The sequence below is a fragment of the Hyaena hyaena genome, unplaced genomic scaffold, assembly GCF_003009895.1.
Source record: "Hyaena hyaena isolate Hyena2069 unplaced genomic scaffold, ASM300989v1 scaffold_556, whole genome shotgun sequence".
Taxonomy (NCBI): domain Eukaryota; kingdom Metazoa; phylum Chordata; class Mammalia; order Carnivora; family Hyaenidae; genus Hyaena; species Hyaena hyaena.
Window position 1 is genome coordinate 866,274 of NW_024081189.1, and position 24,930 is coordinate 891,203.

At 36.7% G+C, this 24,930-nt stretch overlaps 1 protein-coding gene across 1 annotated transcript in view; it reads right to left on the bottom strand.

The window, feature by feature from the left end:
• HTR2C (5-hydroxytryptamine receptor 2C) overlaps positions 1-24,930 on the bottom strand; it is a 139,741-nt gene that overhangs the window by 47,004 nt on the left and 67,807 nt on the right. The gene's annotated exons all lie outside the window — the stretch shown is intronic.

Genomic DNA, 24,930 nt, shown 5'->3' on the forward strand with positions numbered 1-24,930 from the left:
GAGAGAGAGAGACATAGAGAGAGAGAAAGAGAGATAGACAGCGGGAGTGGGGGAGGAGCAGAGAGAGAGGGAGACACAGAATCTGAAGCAGGCTCCAGGCTCTGAGCGGTCAGCACAGAGCCCATCGCCCGGTCCTCGAACTCATGAACCTTGAGATCATGACCTGAGCTGAAGTCAGACGCTTAACCTACCACGCCACCCAGGTGCCCCCATCCATTTTTTATTGTGATAAAAATTTTTATAAGGTAAAGTAAATCATTTTAAAGAGTATGTTCCTGTGGCATTTAGTACATTTACAATATTATGCAAACATCACTTCTTTCTAGTTCCAAAACATTTCATCACTCCAAAAGGAGTCCAATATTTACTAAGCAGTCGCTCCCCATTCTTCCCTCCCCCCAGCCCCTGACAATCTCTAATCTGTTTTCTGTCTCTATGGATTTGGCCGATCAGGATATTTCCTACAAATGGGTCATACAATAGGTGCCTGGCTTCTTTCACTAACATACTGTTTTTGAGGTTTATCCATTATGTAGCAAGGATCAGCACTTTATTCCTTTCTATGGCTGGTGTTATTAGTTGCGATGTTTTTGATGCTGTTGTAAATAGAATCAGTTTTTAATTATCTTTACAGACGTTCATTGCTCATACGTAGAACTATAACTACTTTTCATGGGTTAGGCTTGTATCCTGCAACTTTGCTGAATTCATTTATTAGATCTATTTTTGTGTATGAAGGTTCATTAGGATTTTCCATTTACAAGACTGTCATCTGTGAATAGAGATAATGTTATCTATTCTTTTCGAATTTTCCATTGAATTTTATTTTCTTTCTTGCTTAATTACTTTATATAAAATTTCCGGTACAATTTTGAATAGAAGTAGTAAAAGCAGCCATCTCATCTTTTTCCTGATCTTTAAAAAAAAAAAAAATCTTTCATTCTCTCAATATTAAGTAGGATGTTAGCTGTGGGTTTTCATAAATGCCTTTTATCATGTAAAGGAAGTTTCCTTCTATTTCTCGTTTATTGACTGTTTTTATCATGAAAGAGTGATGGATTTTGTCAAATGCTTTTTTTGCATCAGTTGAGATGATCATGTGGTTTTCTTACCTTAATTCCATAGGTGATGCATGATTTTTATATGTTGAACCATCTTTGCATTCCTGTGATAAATCTCACTTGGGCATGGTGTATACTATGTTATATTTAGTTTGCTAGTATTTTGTTGAGGAGTTTTGCATCTGTATTCATAAGTAATATTGGACTATGCTTGTTTTTTCTTATCATATCATTATCTGGCTTTGATATCTGGATAATGCTGGTCTCATAGAATGAGTTACAGAGTATTCCCTCAGTGTTCTATTTTGTAGGAGTTTGATAAGAATTGCTGTTAATTCTTTAAATGTTTAGTAAGCATTGTCAGTGAAGCCATGTGGTCCTGGATTTCTTGTTTTCGTTTTTTTCTATTTTCTATTTTGTTTATCTCCATTTTAATCTTTACCATTTTCTTTCTTTTGATAGTTTGGGTTAAGTTTGTTATTCTTTTCAAGTTCTTTAAGATCTAAAGTTAGGTTATTGATTTTGGATCTTTCTTCTTTTTAAAAGTAGGCATTTACAGCTATAAATTTCTGTCAGAGTACTGCTTTTGTTACATCCCATAAGTTTTGATAAATTTTCATTTCCCTCTTCTCACAATATTTTATTATTTCATTTGTAATTTCTTCTTTGATACATTGGATCTTTAATAGTAACTATGGTGTTTAATAGCCACATATTTATGAATAGGTCAGTTTTCTTCTGTTACTGGTTTCTAGCTTCATTTCATTTTGGAGAAGATACTTCAAACAGTAATATTTAAAATTTAAAAAATGTTTATTTAATTTTGAGAGAGAGTGAGCAGGGGAAGGGCAGAGACAGAAGGGGACAGAGGATCTGAAGCGGGCTCTGTGCTGACAACAGAGAGCCCAATGTGGGGCTTGAACTCATGGACCACGAGATCATGACCTGAGCCAAAGTCAGACACTTAACAGACTGAGCTACCAAGGCGCCCCAGTAATATTTTAAAATGTTAATTCTTGTTTGGAGGCCTGATATATGATTTATCCCAGAGAATGTTCCAGGTGCACTTAAAAAAAAATGCTCTTTTTGCTGTTGTTGGATGGGGTGTTCTGTATACGTCTGTTGGGATTAGTTACTTCACAGCATTGTTCAAGTTTTCTATTTTCTTATTGATCCTCTGTCTAGTTGTTCTATTTATTCATTATTGAAAATGGGATATTCACATCTCCAAGTATTATTTTCGATCTGTCTTTATCTCCCTTAGTTTTTGTCAGATTTGCTTCGTATATTTTATGGTATCTGTTGTTAGGTGCATATATATTTGTTATTATTATATCTTCTTGATGGTTTGAACTTTTTATCAATATATTGTGTCCTTCTTTGTCTTTCATAAGTATTTTTGTCTTAAGTTCGATTTTGTTGGATACTACTATAGCCACCTCGGCTTTTTTTGGTTGCTGTTTTTTGGAATATATTTTCCATCCTTTTACTTCAACCTATTTCTGACTTTGCATCCAAAAGGAGTCTCGTATTGACAGCATATAAAGAAAGGTTCTTTTTTAATCCATTCTGGCATCACGTATTTTTAACAATTCTTCTAATCTTTATGGTTTAACTAGACAGTTCAGTTCATTAACATTTAAAATAATTACAGCTACAAGGAAGATTTATTTCCACCATTTGTTATTTGTTTTTATATGATACGTATCATTTCCTCATAACTTTTTCTGTTATTGACTTTATTTGTGATTAATTAATTTTTATAGGATAACTTTTGATTTCTTCTTGTTTTTTTCTGTGTATTATTTTAGTTTTTTTTAACATGGAAATTAAAATGAAAACCTTAACATTATAACAACCAAATTTTAATTAATACTAACTTAGTTTCGGTAGTATACATTTTGCTCTTTTATATCTCTTTCTGCCTTTGTTATTGTCACAAATTACATCTTTACACATTGTGTGGCCATTAAAAGAAGTTTAGTATTTTTTATGTATTTGCGTTTTATGAACGATAATAAACCAACGGAGTAATACCAAAGCTAGAAAAGAAATAAGAAAGTAAGTGATCTCATTAAATTAACATATATGAAAAGATGAAGGACCGTAGAGAAGTTTAAAAGTTACCACAGTTCATTTCATAAAATGATACTGTCAATATCAAAACCTACAAAACACTATAAAAATGAGACTAGAGACAAATAGCATTCATTGATATAGATTCAAAGTTATAAGTAAAATATTAACAAATAGAACAGGACAAAGTGTCAATGGAGTGATACATCATAGAAAGACAAAACTTATTTCAGGAATGCAAGAGCCATTCCATATTATAAAAATCTGCCAATATAATGCTTTATATTAACATGTGTCAAGACATTTTATGATATTTTAATAGATATTGAAGAATAGTTTGACAAAATAAACTATTCCTAATTAAAAATGTAATTATATTGTGATAAAAGCAATCCCCTAAATTATATAATTTACCCCAAATCAATAACAAATATTATAAGCAATAATTCAGCAAATACATTTCAAGTACAATAGTTCAGAGATTGGACAGGACACAAATGTACAGATAAAGACCTTAACGCAGCTACCATAACCACACTCAGTGAAGGAAGGATGCATGCTCTTGAAATAAACAGAAAACGGACATCTCAAATAAATAGAATTTATAAAAAGCACCAAATGGAGAGTTTAGAGTTAAAAAATATATAATATCTGAAAGAAGAAAATCACTGAATGATCTTAATAGAAGAATGGAGATGACAGATGAAAAGTCATTAAAACTGAATATAGATCAACAGAAATTATCCAAACTTTAGAAGAGTGAGAAAAAAATGGGAAATAAATGAATATAATAGCCACTTTTGGGACAATATGTATATGTGTAACGTATGTGCCATTGGAATCCGAGGAGACAAAAAAAATGATACAGAAAAGTATTTGAAGAAATTATGGTCTAAAGTATCCCATATTTATGAAAAACAAATTAGAGATTTAAGAAGTTCTGCCAAACTTAAATGGTTAAACTCAAAGGTAATCATGCCTAGAAACAGCATAATTCAGTGAAAACAAAAGATAAAGGAAAGCAGCTCAGAGCAGCTGAGAAAAATGACTCTTTATATGTAGAGAGCAATGGCTTGAACAACTTCAGATTTTTCATCAGAAATCATGGAGGCCAGAAGGCAATATAATCATAATCCAGAATTCCATATAAATATCTTCGGAAAAATGAATGTGAAATAAAGAGATTTTCTTATGAGAGGAAACAAGGAACTGATTACCAGGACACTTGCTTTAAAAAAATGCTAAAAGTCATTCTTCAGAAAGAAAAAAAATTATACGATAAGAAAACTTGTGAACTTCAGTAATGAATGAAGAACAACAAAACTGGTAAATACTCCGGAAAATATAATAGATTATTTTTCTTATTTTAAGTCTTTCAAATATATGTGACTGTTAAAAGCAACAATTACAGCATTGTCTGAGAACATTCTCAATAGATACAGTATCCCATATTACAATTAAAAAAAAGGGGGAGAGGATAAAGGGATCTATATAGCTATAAGGTTTTTATATTCACTTGAAGTGATAAATTAGTAACTGTAGGAGAATTGTGAAACATTAGGTATGTATATTTTAATCTGGAGAGTAATCACAAAAAAAAACTGTACAAAGAAATATCCAATAGATCAATAAAAATGGGATACTAAAATAAAATGCATAAACCCCCCAAATAATTCAGAAATATGAAAAAAGGAAAAAAATAAATAGAAAACAACAAAAGAGTAGACATAATTTCAAACTAACCAGTACTTACACTAAATGTAAATGGTATAAAGTATAAATTGTATCAATTTAAAGCAACAGCCATGTTGGATTAAAAAGAACAAAAATAAATAGGACCCAATTATATGCTGTCTACAAGTTTGAATATGATGATAGAGAGAAATACACAGTAAAAAGATGGAAAAAGATATACAACGAAACATTAATCAAAGGACTACTGGAGTTATTATATTAATATGAGAGTAAATTTCAGGTCAAATAATATTACTAGGAATAACAGAAACCATTTTATAATGATTAAGTTGTCAACTCATTAAGGGTATGTAGCAATCATAAGCATTTATGTACCCAATAAAAGAACTTCAGATTTCATGAAGCAAAAAAAATGATAAAAAAGAAAGAAGAAATCAAAAGTACAATCACATTTATACTTGGAGATTTCAACATCCTTTAGTAATTGACAAAAATAGGCAGGAAATTTAGTGACGTAAAAAACCTGAATAGTGCTAACAATGAACTTGACTCAGTTGACAGTTATAAAACACTATACATCCATAGGAGAATAGATGTTCTTTTCAAGAGCTCATAAAAAATTGACCAGAAAAAACCATATGCTATGCCATAAAATAAATCTTAACAAGTTAAAATGATTGATATAATGCAATGTATGTTCTCTGACCTTAACACAATTAACCTACAAATGAATAACAAAAAGTTATCCTAAAAAATTCCAAGTATTTGGAAATTAAACAACACAGTTCTGCAAAATTCTTGTTTCAAAGAGGAAGACTCAAATTCAATGAAAAACTAATTTGGACTAAGTGAAAACTAAAATAAAACACATCAAAATTTGTGTGATGGTGCTAAAGCAGTATCCAGAGGGAAATTTCTAACATTAATAGTTTATTTTAGAAAAGAAGATCTAAAAACCATGACCTAAATCTCCATATTGAAGTCCTAGACAAAGAAGGGCAAATTAAAATCAAAGTTTCAGAAGAAAGGAAGTCATAAACATAAAAACAGAAATCATTGAAACTGAGGAAAGACAATAGTAGAAAAAATTCAATGAAAGGAAATCTGGGTGTTTTGAAGAGATCAATACAAATGATCAACTTCTAGACAGACTGAGGGAGAAATACAATTAGAAGGCAGAAATTACTAGTATCCGTGACGAAAGGGAATATCTCTACATCTCCACAGACAATACAAGAGAATTTTATAAACAATAGTTTGCCCATCAATTTGCACGGGCATTTTGGGTCCTTAGCCATAAAGCCACAAATTTCTGAGCCATGCACTGAATTCAGAATTCCAGCAGAGAATCTGTGCTGCTGAGGTAGAAAAAGGACACAAATGTTTTGAATCTTCAATCTGGAGTCAGCCTTTTCCTTAGCCTAAGTTTGGCCGATTTGCCATTGACTAAAGAGTGCCAAAGCCACGGATGGTTGACTGGACACCTAACCCGGATTTGAATTCATAGCAAATTAACCCCTTTTGGAACTTCAAAGTCTTTTGAGATAGCCTGGGTAACATGGTCCCTCACTTAAAGTCTGTGAAAAACTCAATAGCATCCCAGGCTGTCACCCAAGTCGGTACTAGTGACAGAACTAATTAATTGTCTGCCAGCAAAGTATCCTCGAGATCAGTATTTCCCAAATGTAGGTCCATAGTGAAATTTTCTGCAATTTATAGTGAAGATTGGGAAACTATATAACAGTATAACAGTAGGTTTTAAAACCAAAGCTGTATTTATCCCATTTCAGTGACTTATTTTTATTCTGAGATGATATCCTCCCTATAGAATCGAGAAGTAGAAGACTCCAGCTCATAGGATTGGTTGGATTTTGCTTTACCATTTTATTCCTGACCTCTTATCTTTGAGAACTTGGCTCTGCTCTTGGTATTTCCTATCACCTTGCCTTTGACAGGGTTCCTTGGATATGACTGGAGGCTGCACCTAACATCAATGATATCTTGTAAATGCTTTCCGGAACATGCCACTAACTTTCTCCCTTTGAATCACACCCACCTCCTTGTAACTTGATTCTTCTGCTGGTTAGACTGTTTCCACCTACTTGAACTTGATTTAGAATTACTGGATCTTTTCTGTACTACCTCTCCAAAATCATTTGCCTCTGATGTTGAGATGTTTTTTAAACTTACTGTTAACTTGACCTTGAGCTTACAGATCCACTTGACCTTGACCCTGAGCTTACAGATCCACTCCCGTAACTACTGCCTTTTATGAGCCAAGGTGATAGCACTCAGTGCCCTATCCTCTACTCAATACATTTGTCACAATGCTTTTCTGGTGATACAGGCCAGCACCCGTATTTCCTTGACGCGCAGATTTTATGGTTCTTCGGTGAGGCAGTGGTGTTTCTGGCACGTGTCTCGATGAAGTGGGCGGGGAGATGGGACATCCTACATATGCAACCAGCCAGCCCCCTTAGTGAGAAATAGGGATTTCCTGGCAGCACTATGCAGGATGTTCAACCTCCCCGCCCATGTGAAGGGTAACTGCTGCTCCGTGAAGTTCTGCTTCCTGTTGAAGACTTGACTGTTGTCGATGCTCCTCTGTGGGAACAATTTCATGAAGGACTCTTCCAACAACACATCTGTTCCTGATGAACTGGCTGTGGTTACTAACAGTCTAAATGATCTAGAAGCCTCGTGACTTAATAACCCAAATAACCCACTACTTAATTCGAACTTAACCTCCATATTCTAACAGTATAATTTTTCAGCAACTTAAATAAAAAGGGAAAATTGTCCTGACACCTGAAAGGTTCGATATGATGGATACAATCTTCTGAAAAACACCCTGGATATGTTCCCCTGAGATAGTCCCACAAGCCATAGACCTTGGAGTTTTCCATATTATTTACCATTTAGTTCTCTCAAGCTGACCCAAGTCATAGGATAAAGATTTCCATTTCTCTGCTGACATTTAAAGTTTTTAAATGTTTATTTATTTTTGAGAGAGAGGGAGACAGAGCACAAGTTGGGGAGGGACAGAGAGAGAGGGAGACACAGAATCTGAAGCAGGCTCCAGGCTCTGAGCTTTCAGCACAGAGCCCGACACGGGGCTCAAACCCAAGAATCATGAGATCATGACCTGAGCTGAAGTCAGACACTTCCTGGACTGAGCCACCCAGGTGCCCCTGCTGATGTTTTCTTTCAATAGAAGACTCAACAATTTTATTGAGCTTGGATGGCATGAATGAGAGAAGGACATGGAAGAAATCATGAATATTTTCTTGGTGGCCTTTGGCTAACCAAGTATACATTAAAGAGGACTTCTGCTATTTGTACCTCCTGGCTCTACCTTCTCAGTACTGGGAGGAAAAGAAAGATGCAGGCCAAGGGTAAGATATAATCAAGCTTTTCCTCTGTGTCTCTAGATTTTCTGGTTTGGGTTTTGGCTTCACTTTATTAAACACGCCCTTAATCTGGCCCTTTCTTTTCAAAAGAAAGCATAGAGAAGCCAATTTGACTATGTCATTTGCTGTAAGGTAAGTTACAAATCAACTGGAGAAAAACAATTTTTTAGGTGGATCTAGTATTCATAATTTTAAATCTGGACAACACTCACAGGATTATAATGAGCTAACTCTCCGAGGTATTTGAATGATAAGTAACATGACTGACTACTCCATCATTTTAATGTTCATTAAAGATCAAAGCAAACCATAAAATGCTCTTTTGAATAATATTTCTATATTAATCCTTTAGATCTCTAATAACATATTCATAAACACCAAAAGCCACCTTTTGTTAAAGATTAGTATTATAAATAAGGAGAAACTTATTCTTGATCGAGTAATTTATCATTAGAATTTTTTAAAGCTCTACACCCCATGTGGGGCTTGCATTCACGACCCCAAGATCAAGAGTTGCATGCTCTACTTACTGAGCCAGCCGGGCGTCCCTAACATTAGAAACTTTTAGATTACTGTTTCTAACTTCTTTGGTTATTGATTAATTTACCACGGGATTTGGTGGGATACCTGTTTTTTTTCTACAAACATTTAAAGCTAAGATATAGGATATGACCTATAAAATGAAGTTACTTTTATCTTAAATTTATGTATTAATATTTGCCAACCAATCTCTTCAATTCCAAAACAATAACTACTGATACTAGTGTCGACAATATGCTGTCAGATACCAGCATCAAGGAGCAATATGCTTTTTTATAACTCAAAGCAGGGCTAGTGCAAAGAGTTACCATCTATACCTAATCAGATCACCTTCGTAACTGCTGTTCATGAACTTGTAAACTGAACTTGTACTTACACCTGCCTTCCCTGATTATTGATCCTTTTGACTCCTTGCAGCAATCACCCAAGGCATGGAAATACATCTCCAAGTGAACTCCAGGTATTTGACCTTGAATGCCCCCATGACCTCCTTTCTTTTACATCATAAACTGAAACTAATGCTTATTCCCTCCTTCGCATATACTCAATTTTCAAGCATCCTCACAGCCTAAGGTTTTTTTTAATGCTTTATCTTTTTTATTTATTCTCTCTTTAAACAGTTCAGTCTGGAGAATAATGAGAATGGATTAAAAGTGATTATGAAATTTTAATTAACCAAAGAGAAACTCTAAACTTCTAAAGCTTGTACAGGGGACCAGAAAGTAATATTGATATATAATTTTGTAGATAAAAACAAATTATACTCTGTATATTTCAATACCTAAGTTGTGGTTTATAATTATTGCCATTTAAAAATATTTTCCTAGGGACACCTGGGTAGCTCAGTTGGTTAAGTGTCCGACTTCAGCTCAGGTCATGATCTCACAGTTCGTGGGTTCGAGCCCTGCGTCAGGCTCTGTGCTAACAGCTAGCTCAGAGCCTGAAGCCTGTCTTCGGATTCTGTGCCTCCCTCTCTCTCTGACCCTCCCCTGCTCATGCTGTCTTTACCTCTCTCTCAAAAATAAATAAAACATTAAATTCTTTTTAAAATAATAAAAAATAAAAAAAATATGTTCCTAGGGGCATCTGGTTGGTTTAGTCAGTTAAGCGACCAACTCTTGATTTTGGCTCAGGTCATGATCTCAAGTTTCATGAGATGAAGCCCCACATTGGGCTCTCTGTTGACAGCCCGGAGCCTGCATGGGATTCTCTCTCACCTTCTCTCTCAGCCCCTCCCCGCTCTCTCTATTTCTCAAAATAAGAAAATAAACCTTTACCAAAAAAAAGTTAAAAATATTTTTCTAAAACTTCCACAAATTTACTTTAAAAACCACAAAACCAGTGATGATGTGTTTCAGGAGCCAAACATTGAAGTAACTGTATTGTATTGTATAGCAGAAATGTCCTTTTAAGTACTTTGAAATTGAAAACCCTTACAGTACATAATTCACATTGTTAATATGAATTGTTAGGCGGTAGAAATGGTAGAAATATATTGAATATGCTAGATATGGTAGAATAACACTGAAATGGGTCTTAGGAGAATTGGTGTATTTTACTAATTTATGAAATTGTTCTTTTCATTATTCCAAGAAATTTAGAGCATTTTAATTATGTGGTACTAACTTATGTGTTTGATAAATATTCAGTTCTTATTATATCCTAAGCAGATAGAGATAATCATACTTGTTCTCAAGATTTTATTTCTTTTTATTTTATTTTATTTATTTTTTAATTTACTTTTGAGAGAGAGAGAGAGAGAGAGACAGAGCACAAGCAGGGGAGGGGCAGTGAGAGAGGGAGACACAGAATCTGAAGCAGGGGCTTCGTGAATCGGGAGATCACAACCTGAGCCAAAGTCAGAAGCTCAACCCACTGAGCCACTCAGGCGCCCCTCATGATTTTACATAGAGTGAGTCGTATTATGTGGTATAAAACTAATTAGTAATCTGAGCAAAAGAAAAGCACACACAGAGTAGAGGGGCATTTTTTTTTTTATATGTGCAGCAATTAAAAGAGAGAGAGGAAAGCCAAAGTCAAGACAAAACAAAACCAAAAAAAGCAAAACAAACAAACCTTGGGATTTTTGAACTGCACCTTACACCAGAGAATGGCAAACATTTTCGGCAAAAGGCCAAATACTATATATTTTAGTCTCTACAACTACTCAACTCTACTGTTATAGGGTGAAAGCAGCCATAGGCAATCCTTAAAAGAATGAGTGTGGCTATATTCCAATAAAACTTTACTTATCAAAATAGGTAGCCAGCAGGATTCGGCACATGAACTGTAGTTAGCTGACACGTGACCTCTGAGGGCTAGGCAGGGCAAAACCGAAATGCAGTTAAGGATTAATGGAGATGATTCAGTATTATCTCCAAGGCTTTTGCTTGGATAGAGCAAGTTCTGTATGTATTAGGGTGAAGTTGGGAATTGAAAAAAAGATCCAGGAACACAAACAGATTTCTGCTTCAGCTGTGTAAGATAAGCCTATCAATTAGGGAGGGATAGTCATTAGATTTCTTGGAGGACATTATTATTCACAAGAGAAAGGAATTTAAACAACATTTCACCCAAGCCACTAAGAAAATTTCATGCTCAATTTGAACATTTGACAGTTAATTTCATTAGGTACTGACATCTTCCATTTTCAATAGGAATCAAAGGTCTTTCATTCAAATAAACACAACACTCTTGTGTGTGCGTGTGTGTGTGTGTGTGTGTGTGTGTGTGTGTCCTTCCCAACACACAAAGCTTCACTTTACACAAAGCTCTCGATTAGGTTGAGGAAGTTACTTTGTATTTTAGTTAAGTTGTTTGTTTTTTTAATCACAAAAGGGGGTTGGATTTTTCAAAGGCTTATTGGTGTCTGTTGAGGTAATCAGGTAGTTTTTTCCCCTTTATTCTATTTATAAGGGGTATTATATTGATTGAGTTTCAAATGTGGAGCCAACTTTGCCTTCCTTGGATAATATCCATTTTCTTGGTGTTCGACCCTTTTTAATATATTGTAGATTCCATTTGCTAGTATTTTGTTAAGGATGTTTACATCTATATTCAGAAGGGATATTGATCTGCAGTCTTAAATTTTCTTGTCATTCTTTGTCTGGTTTCGGTGTCAAGATAAGATCAGTCTCATAAAACGACTTGGGAAGAATTCCTCTCTCATTTTCTTTCGGAAGAATTTTTGAAGGGTTGGTATTCATTCCTCCAGGGACCTGGAGGCGTTAGAGGGGCTGGAGGAGCTCCAACCCTGTTCTGTTCCCCCCCTGGTAGCTGTTAGGTGGCTGTTTTGCACCATGATTATAGGCTGTTGGTTTTCAAGCTTCCCCCAAAGCAAGAGAGGGGGAATGAGACCGGGGCAAGTTAACATGTCACAGAGGTTACCGTTCTTGCCAAGATTCAGTCATGTTTCTGGAATTAACGCTCTCCAATTGCTGCAAGCCTTCAGTTTATTTCCAGAGTCCTGAATTAGTTGATTCTGACAATTTTTGTAATTTTTCTTGTTGCTTTTAACAAAGAGAGCATTTTGGAAGCCCCTAGTCCACCATTTTTGCTGATGGCCACAATGCAATTCTTGTGTTCAAAAAATACATCTTCAAATTTTATCATATCAAAGAGTTTAGAAATTGTAGGAAATCTGGCACACTGAGACCATATTATTAGTATAGGGAATGGAAACAGGGATTTTGACTACAAGATGAATATTTATTTCCCAGTATCTAAAAGGTGCATTATATACACTGTTCTAAATAAACCTATAGGTATATGGTATAATGTAGTATTTTAACATTAATCATTGTCTCAAATATTTTTTGCCGGTCATTTATTCCTCTTTTAAGTTTTTATGTTTAGATTTCAGTGCAATTATGTTACCCCAGTTTATTTTACATTATTTAAAAATGTTGCCGCAGTCAAGTTATATATTTACTATGTAGCCAAACCCATCAGTGTTCTTTGAGTCATAATCTATGGTTTCCTCATCTTGAATATTAGGTAAATAGTCAATGGTTGAGTAAATAATCCTATTCATTTCGTCTTGTTATTCTTCAGCTAGGTTTTAAAGAGTCAACTTTTTAATTTTCCCAGCATTTCCTTTTGAGAGCCAAGAGAGCTGAGTAATCCAAATTGAACATGTTTTCTTTTATCTTTGATTTTGGTGCCTCATTTATCATAAATAGTTGTACCCATTGCTGTACTTTTTTTTTCTTTTTGTGTCTATCTGTTTACTCCAGCAACCACACATTATCATTGTACTGGCAGTTGGCTTAGAATATATTTAAAAAGTCTTTCTATTGCTATCTTTGGAAGTGTTTATTAGGAATATGCACTAAAGTATATTTAAATGATATTTAGCTTCTTCCTGGATGAACTATAGTGTATTGTAGTTAGCCTACTGTAATATCATATTATACATTTTGTAACATAGTGAAAACTATTGCAGTCATTAACAAATAAGAAACTAGCACTAGTTAAGTATATTTTTGTAGGAAACTTTACATGGATTATAATCATTGATTCCTCAAAAATAACATAATAAGGGTGCTTGGGTGGGTCAGTCTGTTAAGTGTCCAACTCTTGATTTCCTCTCCGGTCACGATCTCATGGTTGTGAGATCAAGCTCTGTGTCAGGCTTCACAGTGGGCATGGAGCCTGCTTGAGATTCTCAATCTCTTCCTCTGTCCCTCCCCCACTTGCACTCACTCACTCTCTCTCTCTCTCAGAAACAAAAGCACCAAAAAACCTTCACATTATAATGTAGTTATAGATCGAAACTAAAAACCCTGAGGTTTGGTGATGCTAATGCTCAAAGTGATGCATTTGATACTTTGAATTTAATATACACATCAAAACCATGATTCCATCCAGCTTATTCAATTTATACTGTATTTGGTTTAAATTTTTTCTTACTTTATTTTATTTTTTATTAAAACATTTTTAAATGTTTATTCATTTTTGATAGACAGAGCATGAGCAAGAGAGGGGCAAAGAGAGGAGGAGACCCAGGTTCCAGGCTCTGAGTTGTCAGCACAGAGCCCAAGGCAACGTGGGGCTTGAACTCATGAACTGCGAGATTATTACCTAATTCAAAGTTGGACACTTAATTGACTGAGCCACCCAGGCGCCCCTAAACTTTTTCTATATTAGTAACTAAGAGTTCACTATATAATGAAGAGAATAACACATGAACACAAATTTTAGTACAATGAGTTAAGTCCTATCACAGGTAGTGCATATAATGTTCTGGAAATATTGAGTGTGATATAATGTAACTCTCCCTGGGTTTATGAGATAAGGCTTCTCAGAGAAGGCTGGCGAGGGAGGAAAGTGAAGTTTGGAAGAAGCAAGTGATTTAGGGAAAACATCAAGGAGATCAGAATGATGATGATGTCACAGAACATGATATTTGTGTCTGAGGGATATAAAGAGCTGGAAGGAAGAACTCTATACAGTGGTCTTCACTTACCCCCAGGTGATACATTCTAAGACCACAGTGGATTCCCGAAGCTGTGGATAGTGCTGAAACCTGTGTATATATGTTTTTCCTGTACCTACATACCTATCATAAAGTCTGATTTATAAATTGGGCATTTTAAGAGATTATCAACCATAACATAATAAAATAGTAGAACAATATACTATAATAAAAGTTTCATAAATGTGGTCCCTCTCTCTCAAAATATCTTATTGTACTGCACTTACCCTTCTTGTGACGATGTGAGATGATAAAATGCCTGGGTGATGAGATGAAGGGAGGGGAGTGACGCAGGCTTGTGACTTTGCGTTAGGCTGCTACTGACCTTCTGACCCAGAGTCAGAAAAAGGAGCACCTGCTTCCAGTCTGTGCTTGATGGTGGGGAAGGAGATGTAACGGAAAACAAAACCACAGCCGAGGGGGGCTACTGAATTGAGAAGTGGGAAGTTGATTATAGAGGTAGAGCAGTTCTTCATTTTTGACAAATTAAAAGAATTACAATAAAAATCATGTGGCGCTTGAATTTCCAGAGAGGTTGCGCTTTAAAAAAAATATGTATTGCTACATTATTTGGCAATACCTCTAACTACACTTTCGGTACGGCCAGTTTTTAAGGTGATGCAGATTTTCTCGTCGTCCAATTTCCCTTGTCCTCCTAATGAGTTAGAAACCATGGCTGGAAATGAGTCAAGATTTCCTTTTCCCACTTGTCCATTCTAACTGAGGAGATGAAACCTTTGTTGAATTTTAGTATCCTTTGAATTCTAGTCTCATCATTGTAGTTTTGATAAACATTTTAAATTCTACCATGTATTCAGCGCTTCTTATTAATTTCTGGTAGGGTCTTATATTTCTTTTTATTCGATATTGCAGGACTTATATGAAACTTGAAGAGTGGTCTCCAGTGCTCTTACCAAAGGCTACCTTAAGGTAAACCAAGAGGTAGAGGTATTCTTTTAGCTTTAGCATGGAATTGAGGGAAAAGTATCAAGAAGAGAGCTGTGCCTAATTGCCTGAAGAAGCTGTATATCTTTCAACTCATCATCCAAATATCCCTTTAGTCCTTCTAAATATAATACATTGATTTCAAAAGGAAATAGGATGAATTTATGGTCAAATAGGTCAAACTAATGCAGCATCGAGTAGAAGCAGAGAGAAATAAAAATCTCACAGAGAAGGCACTCTTCTAGTTAATATTCTCTGGAAAACCTGCCAAGGATGAGTAAAGCTTTATTTTGGGGAAGGACAGAATTGCTAACAATGTAGAATGCCATTTATTGTATATTGGTTCTGTGGAACTTGATAGATAAACCCAGATTTTCTTTTAGCCAGTGGCTCTCATTGGGATCAGGAGAGTTTATCTTTTGTTATGGTTTTGCCATTTTATTAATAACTGCATAACGTTATAGCTGTTGGTTACTTAAGATTACTATATATTGATAGTAGTCAAGTCACATTTTAACTTTCTACTACTTAATTGTATAAGATGCCTGTTGTCCAGCAAATTGTGAACGCTGGTGAGGTGTATACTAGGTACAGTTTAGGATTATACAACTTCACAGGAAAATCCCTAAGATGATTACAGGCATTATGAATGTAAGTCTATAGGATTTCATTTAACAGCTAATGTTGCTTAGCTTCTAGGGAAATACAACATTAATTATGGCTTGTAAGTGTTCTTGTACAGATATTTCCTCATCCCATCAAGCATAAAACGTGAGTCAAGAGATCGTAATCATGTTATATCTGCTTTTTTTTTAAAAAAATTCGTGTTTTATTTTTTGAGAGACAAAGAGAGAGTGCAAGTGGGGGAGAATCAGAGTGACAGGGAGACACAAAATCCAAAGAAGACACTGAGTTGGTCAGCACAGAACCTGACGTAGGGTTCGACCCCAAGGACCCTGATATCATGTCCTGAGCTAAAGTTGGACACTTAACCAACTGAGCCACCCAGGTGCCCCTGATATGTGCCTTTTACTCTGATGTTATCTTCTAGCTATTTTTCCCCTTTTATTTTTCCATGTCTTTGTACATTTTCACTCCTTTGCCTAGAATGACATCTGTAAAATATCCCTTCTTTAGACTCCTGGTCCGCCAGGCAAACTCCATAATTAAAAACCTGGCTAAGACAGTACTTCATTCATCTGGGAAGCCCTTCCTAAACCTACACATATGAAGTTAATTGTTCCTTATATCTTTTGTAGTGCCCTGAGTATATCTCTCGCCTGGCATATATATTTTATGGTAATTTTCTCTTTATCTCTCCTAGTACATTATAAACTTCTTGACATGAGATCCTGCCTCAGTGTTCTGTACTGTTTCACACAGCCCAGCTAATGACAGTGATGTCAGTCTGTACGTGTTCTGTGATGTCACAATTCCCCTGTTACTGACTTAACCGGCCCCACTCAGCCCCAGGAGCAGTGAGAAATAGACCTTTTCATGTGTTAGCAGCACCTCAGAGCCCTATGTGCCAGGCTGCTTACCCAGGTTTTCCAGCATCCTTGCTGCAGAATGAAAATCTGTGATTGACCAGAGATATAATTTGTCATCCTGTCTGGAAGCGGAATGTCTCCTTTTGGTCTTTTGTAGCTCATCACGGTTCTAGACTGTTGAATCAAAATCTTCTCCTGTGTTGTATCTCCTATCAAGGTCGAACCTCAAGACTCTTGAAAGCACCTGACGTGACGTCACCAACACCTGCCTCAGACAATCCAGATGCTCTGTGTGAACTGTTGTTTGATATCTTAGACTTGGAATTTTGAGTCAGTCTGCTGAACCAGGCTCTAGGATGGGGATAGCATTTTTCGCTCAACTATTCTATCCTACACTGGAAGAAATTTATGAAGGTGTTAACAGGCCTCCTCCACCAAATTGTCGTCAAGAGTTCCCAGACCCCTATTTCTTGAGTCTGTTTCTGACATTATTGAATCATCGAGGGTGTAGTTTTAAGTGCTTGCATGTACTAATAAAGGAGATTGTGAAATATATTTTGGTTGTATATGATAGTTTGTTGGGTAGATTTTCATTTGCGGAGTGGCATGGCATTTTATGAATGCAAATAATTTAACTAAATAAAATTCTAAGGTCTTTCTTACTTCATAAATCTGTAGTATATTTAAAAAGATGAATCATAAGCTTAAATGTCAAAGTAATTTTGTCTGGCAAAAATACCCAAATACCCTTTTTTGCTATTTGAGATCTTTACTTATATTTAGCCAAATATCCACGAATTAATCATCAATTTATAAAATGGTATTAATTGGGAAGACTGGAAATTAGTAGCAGCTACTTCAATTCACTAACAAGTTATTTGGGCCTAACAAGATGGTATTTTCCTCCTTCTCTTTAAACACGTTCTGAATTGTCCATGTTCCTAGAGAATGTCTTCATAGAATACAGCCTAGTTTTCATAATGTAGTTTTGTTAACTGTATAAACCATGTATGGGATGGGGGGAAATTGGGGTACCCAATGAAAGAGCCACAGAGTTTGGGGGGGTGGCTAACACTCTAGAAAATGTTTCCTTTCTATAGAAGTCAAATTAAATGAGTAAGTAACCATTCCTGGAATAGTAAGATACAGAGAAGGCAGTAGGGACTAAATGTCATGGTTGCCTGGAGTAGATGGAAAAAATAAGTTAACACTAGGAAGAAATGATTGTTTGACCACAAGGAACTGTGAACTTTTGGAGCATGAGCTGGTGTTGTTAATGGATGACTAATGAAGGCACATGCTGGAAATAACTTGCCAGGAAGCCAACATTTTCCCAGGAAGAAGCTTCCTGTAATAACTCCTCTCCTACCTTCTACTCAGATGCTGCATTTAGAAATACACTGACACAAAACATTTAGCCTTGATAGGTGAACAGCACATTTAATATGCTAATATAGTTCTCAGTGAATTAAATTTCTGTAAGGAGTACATGTGGACAAGAACATATTACCATGGCCCTTGACTTTTCCATAAGGCAGATATGGCTGGATATTACGAGTGTTCCATATGTTTTGTGATATGAGTGTTCTGTAGGTTATTTTTTAATGTTTATTTATTTTTGAGAGGGAGAGAGAGAATGTGTGAGTGGGGGAGGGGAAGAAAGAGTGAGAAGGAGACACACAATTGGAAGCAGGCTGCAGGCTCTGAGCTGTCAGCACAGAGCCCAACGTGGGGTTCAAACTCACAAACCATGAGCTCATGACCTGAGCCGAAGTCGGATGCTTAACTGACTGAGCCACCCAGGTGTCTCTCTATATGTTCTTAGAATAGTTTATTATATTACCCTTGTCATTGTACTGATGAAATCTCTTTTGTTATCCAAAGACTTTAAAGCATTCTATAAACATCAGCATGTTAAACTTTCAAAAAACATGAAGAGTGTGTCTGGGGGAAATTACAAAAAGACAAAATTGGTCCTTGGGCACTTTCTTTACTTTTAAGCTGTTTCATTAATAACATCTATATTTTAGTTTATTATTATTATTTTTTAAAGTTTATTTACTTTTAAAAGAGAGAAGTGGGGAGGGGAAGAGAAAGGGAGGGAGAGAGAAAATCCCAAGCAGTCTCCACTCCGCCAGCACAGAGCCTGATGCAGGGCTTGAGCTCATGAACTGTGAGATTGTTACCTGAGCCGAAATCTAGAGTCGGACGCTTAACCGACCACGCCACCCAGGTGCCCTAGCATCTACATTTTAATTAGGCATTCTGAATTAAAGTTAAACTCTTATTGGAATGGTGGGGAATGGCAAGTGGTCAGGAAATATTTTGGGCAGCGTGGGAAGGCAAAGCAACTTTAACGGTGTCCCCCAGCTCACACCCAGTCAGAGGCTTACACGGAAGTTCAAGAATTCCAAGGCTTAAAAGCATCACTCTGATTCCCAAGCCAGACAGAGACCCAGCAAACAAAGAGAACTACAGGCCAATATCCTTGATGAATACGGATGCAAAAATACTCAACAAGATACTTGCAAATCGAAATCAACAGCACATAAAAAGAATTATCCACCAAGATCAAGTGGGATTCATTCCTGGGTTACAAGGCTGGTTCAAAATTCACAAATCAATCAATGTGATACATCACATCAAAAAAAGAAAAGATAAAAACCATATGATCCTGTCGATAGATGCAGAAAAAGCATTTGACAAAATACAGCATCCCTTCTTAATAAAGACTCTAGAGAAAGTTGGGATAGAAGGAATTTACTTAAACATCATAAAAGCCATCTATGACAAGCCTTCAGCTAACATCATCCTCAATGGGGAAAGCCTGAGAGCTTTCCCCCTGAGATCAGGAACACGACAGGGATGCCCACTCTCACCACTGCTGTTTAACATAGTGCTGGAAGTCCTAGCATCAGCCATCAGACAACAAAAGGAAATCAAAGGCATCAGAATTGGCAAAGAGGAAGTCAAACTTTCACTTTTTGCAGACGACATGATACTCTACGTAGAAAACCCAACAGACTCCACCAGAAGCCTACTAGAACTGATCCAAGAATTCAGCCAAGTTGCAGGGTACACAATCAACGTACAGAAATCAGTTGCATTTTTATACACCAACAGTGAAGCAACAGAAAGAGAAATCAACAAGCTGATCCCATTCACAATTGCACAAAAACCCATAAAATACCTAGGAATAAACCTAACCAAGGATACAAAAGATCTGTATGATGAAAACTACAGAAAACTTATGAAGGAAATTGAAGAAGACACAAATAAATGAAAAAACATCCCATGCTCTTGGATAGGAAGAATAAATATAGTTAAGATGTCATTACTACCCAAAGCTATCTACACATTCAATGCAATTCCAATCAAAATTGCACCAGCATACTTCTCAAAGCTAGAGCAAACTATCCTAAAATTTGTATGGAACCACAAAAGGCCCCGAATAGCCAAAGTAATACTGAAAAATAAAACCAAAAAGGGGGTTATCACCATCCCAGACTTTAACCTCTACTACAAAGCTGTCATCATCAAGACAGTATGGTATTGGCACAAAAACAGACACATAGACCAATGGAACAGAATTGAGAACTCAGAAGTGGACCCAAAAGTATACAGCCAACTGATCTTTGACAAAGCAGGAAAGAATATCCAATGGAAAAAAGACTGCCTCTTTAACAGATGGTGCTGGGAGACCTGGATAGCAACATGCAGAAGAATGAAACTAGATCACTTTCTCACACCATGCACAAAACTAAACTCAAAATGGATCAAGGACCTCAACGTGAGACAGGAAACCATCAAAACCCTGGAGGAGAAAGCAGGAAACAACCTCTTTGACCTCCACCGCAGCAACCTCTTACTTGACACATCCCCCGAAGCAAAGGAATCAAGAGCAAAAATAAACGATTGGGACCTCATCAAGATTAAAAGCTTCTGCACAGCAAAGGAAACAACCCACAAAACTAATAGGCAACCAACGGAATGGGAAAAGACAGTTGCAAACGACATATCAGATAAAGGGTTGATATCCAGAATCTATAAGGAACTCACCAAACTCCACACCTGAAAAACAAACAACCCAGTAAAGAAATGGGCAGAAGATATGAACAGACACTTCTCCAAAGAGGACATCCAGATGGCCAACAGACACATGAAACGATGCTCAGCACCCCTCCTCATCAGGGAAATACACATCAAAACGACACTGAGATACCATCTCACACCAGTCAGAGTGGCTAAAATGAGCAAATCAGAGAACACGAGATGCTGGCGAGGATGTGGAGAAACGGGCACCCTCCTGCACTGTTGGTGGGAATGTAAACTGGTACAGCCCCTCTGGAAAACAGTGTGGAGCTTCCTCAAAAAATTAACACTAGAACTCCCCTATGAGCCAGCAATAGCACTGCTAGGAATTTACCCAAGGGATACAGAAATGCTGAGGCACAGGAGCACATGTACCCCAATGTTCATAGCAGCACTCTCAACAATAGCCAAAACATGGAAAGAGCCTAAGTGTCCACCAACGGATGAATGGATCAAGAGGATGTGGTTTATCTATACCATGGAATCCTACATGGCAATGAGAAACAATGAAATCTGGCCATGTGTAGCAACCTGGATGGACCTTGAGGGTGTTATGCTGAGAGAAAAAAGTCAGGCAGAGAAGGAAAAATAACATATGTTTGCACATATAGGAAGATTAGGAGGAACTTAACTGAGGAACAAAGGGGAGAAGAAGGGGGGAAATGGTGGGGGAAAGGGAGAGAGGCAAACCATGAGAGACTCTTGCATGCTGGCAAAAACTGAGAACTGATGGATGTAGGGGGGAGGAGGGATGGGAATGGAGGAGGGCACTCGTGGGGATGAGCACTGGGTGTTATGTGGAAACTAATTTGACAATAAACTATTTGTAAAAAAATAAAATAAAAAAAAAAGAATTCCAAGGCTTAAATCATGGAAAGAATCTAAATATCCATCAACTGATGAATGGATCAAGAAGATGTGGTTTGTATATACAATGGAATACTACATGGCAATGAAGAATAATGAAATCTGGCCATGTGTAGCAACGGGGATGAGACTTGAGGGTATTATGCTAAGTGAAATAAGTCAGGCAGGGAAAGACAGATACCGCATGTTTTCACTCATAGGTGGAACAGGAGAAACTTAACAGAGGACCATGCGGGAGGAGAAGGGGAAAAAATGGTCAAGGAGAGGGAGGGAGGGAAACCATAAGAGACTCTTAAATATTGAGAACAAACTAAGGGTTGATGGGGGGTGAGGGAGAGGGGAAGGGGGGTGATGGGCATGGAGGAAGGCACTTGTTGGGATGAACACTGGGTGTTATATGGAAAGCAACTTGACAATAAACTACATTTAAAAAAAAATAATTCCAAGGCTTTCAGGGACACACTTAGCCATTCTCTCTACATAAGCAGATTATTGAGTTTACTATGCCACATTTGGTCTATTTTATGAAGTAATATTCTCTATAATACACTATAACATATTTCTATGAGTAAGTTTTAAAATCAGAAAGACAAACGAATGGACAATATTAGAGTGGTTTGATTGATCTTTTTCTTAAGGAATGAAAGGGATGATAACACTTTCCCCCAGATTTGTGGATAAAAAGAACCTCAGCATAGTGGTCAGTAAAATAACACCAGAAAATGTGAAGCTAAACGCATCTTCCTGAGCAAAACTTGAAGCAAAGGGCACTTTCATGTTGAAATGCTCTGATTTGCATAACAGCTTGGGTTTGGTTAGGTAGATAAAGGAGTTTCTGGCAATTAGTTTGGCTCTTTGGAAATACTGAAGTGTATTTCTGAAGAAAAAAGTGGAATTGTGAAACTTCATGCCACATTCTAACAGAACTGCCACTTTTTATATTTAATTAGATCATATTTCTAATGGGAGTGTCAGGAAATAGCACAGACACTCTGTGTAAAAGCTCGTAATCTCGCTTTGTGATTTCCCATCACTGTGTCTAATAGTATCATTAAATTGGACTTTGAAGTTAGCTTTCATAGAGAATCCTATTTGCTCAAATAAAAGGTGGATAAAAAAAGCTCATTATCCTTTATTTGGAACTTCATGCAGCTAAAACCACATATGAATATATCCTAGTCAGTGCTAAGTATTCAGTGGATAGCTCCTGAAATTCTATTGCAAAATCCCCATGGTTAATTCCAAAATTTGAATGCCTCAAGTTAAAATAACTTAGTAGGCAGGTCTTTTAAAAACATGGTGCAAGAAGTTTCTTTTTAAATGGGCCTTCCTTGGATAGAAGGAGTTCTTTGTTACTCTTTTACCTCATTGTACTACCTCTTTCATCAAAGACTCTATATGGCTCTGAAAATGTCTCCTAATTTAAGGAAACCTGTGATAGTCTTTTAAAATTATGACAATTAATTTGACTGAATATATATTACACACACACATATATTCAATAGATTTCCTGACAAAATTCTTCATACAGATAAAACTTGTCAAAGTGGGGGCGCCTGGGTGGCCCAGTTGCTTAAGCGTCCGATTTCTGCTCAGGTCATGATCTCGCAGCCCGTGAGTTTGAGCCCTGCATTGGGCTCTGTGCTGACAGCTCAGAGCCTGGAGCCTGCTTTGGATCCTGTGTCTCCCTCTCTCTCTGCCCCTCTCATGCTTACACTCTGTCTCTCTTCCTCTCTCAAACGTAAAGATTTAAAAAATTAAAAACAAAACAACTTTGTCCTTAAAAAAAAAAAAGAACTTGTCAAAGTGGTTATAGTCATCCTCAAATTTGAATAATTCCATCAGCGAGTCACTGTTTAGCTTGGTAGGAATGAACCCATAAAATTAGACAAATCTAAGTAAAATATGCCTTGCTAGCGGAAAGGCAGATATGTCACCCGAATTGGCAAAGGCAGGGTAACAATCCTCCTTCTGATTGGAACCCACTTTACTGCATCTGGATATAATATCTATCGATAGCAACAAGTGATCTTGCATCCCTTTCTATTCTTTGATTACATGTAAATGAAAGCTGCCTTTTTCTTGGATGCACTGATGATGAAAACTGGATGATTACAAGTGAAACCTCGACTGTGATCTAGACAGGTATCTTCAAAGGCTTGTCGGTTAATGCATATGCTCAGGCAACATTGAAAAGTCAGAGAAAATAATATACCAAAAGTAACTCCCTTGGAGGAAAGAAAATCGTAAAGGAGGCCTTGGTAGTTGTGTTAATGTGCAGTCTGCCCTTCTCTATTGCCTAATAAAGACTGTTGAGTACTCTTCATTAGGTAATATGGGCTTTCTCAGTTCCTCTACTACTGTGTCATGTTTTCCACTGCTTGCTAGATCGCCTTGAGTCCCTCTGTGACCAACATGCGCTGACCTGCGCACACAGAAGTTTCTATGAGGTCATATGGAACTATGAGATGTGAGTTAATTAGGGGATGAGGGCTAAATAAACTGCTCTAAAAACTTGCTCCTGTGGAATGGGCCAGTGTGTAGTAAATAATTGATAACATTCTGGATTAATTTATGGCCTGATTGGTCTCTATCACCAAGGCCATGACTGAACTTGAACGTTCTGGTAGTAGCATCTATTTTTACGTAAATGTTGCACTAATGCATAGAGCATCTTCAGCTTCTTACCAGCTACTGATGTCTGGGATGCCTATTTGCCCTTCGGCATAAGACATTGGAAAAATAAGGAAATGTTAAGGAAATTGGAAATATAATTAGCCCCAAACACCAAAGAAGTAAATGCTAATGCTTATATACTTCATCAGTGTGATGAGTGTTCAGGGTCAGCCTGAGTTACTTCTGGGGCATTAAAAGTCCTCCAGTTATGATGACTTGAGAAGTCTTGAGAAGACGTATAATGAATGAGTATATTTACAGTCAGGAGAATAAAAGGCACAAAATGGGGAATGCAGTCAGAGGGATATCATCATAGTGTTGTACGGTGACAGATGTTAGTTACACTTGTGGTGAGCACAGTGTAAGGTTCGGAGATTCTGGCTCGCGATGTTGTACACCTGAAACATCTACATCTACAAAATGTAGCATCATGGGTCAACTATAGTCAAATAAACAATTTTTGAGAAAAGAATGGGTATATATGGAAGACGGCTGCCATCAAAATCTACTCCACTTGAATCCAGTAACCCAGCAAAACTTAAGTTTTCTAAAATCAAAACCAAAATCTATCACTGACTCCTTCAAAAGGTTTTAAGTGGGAA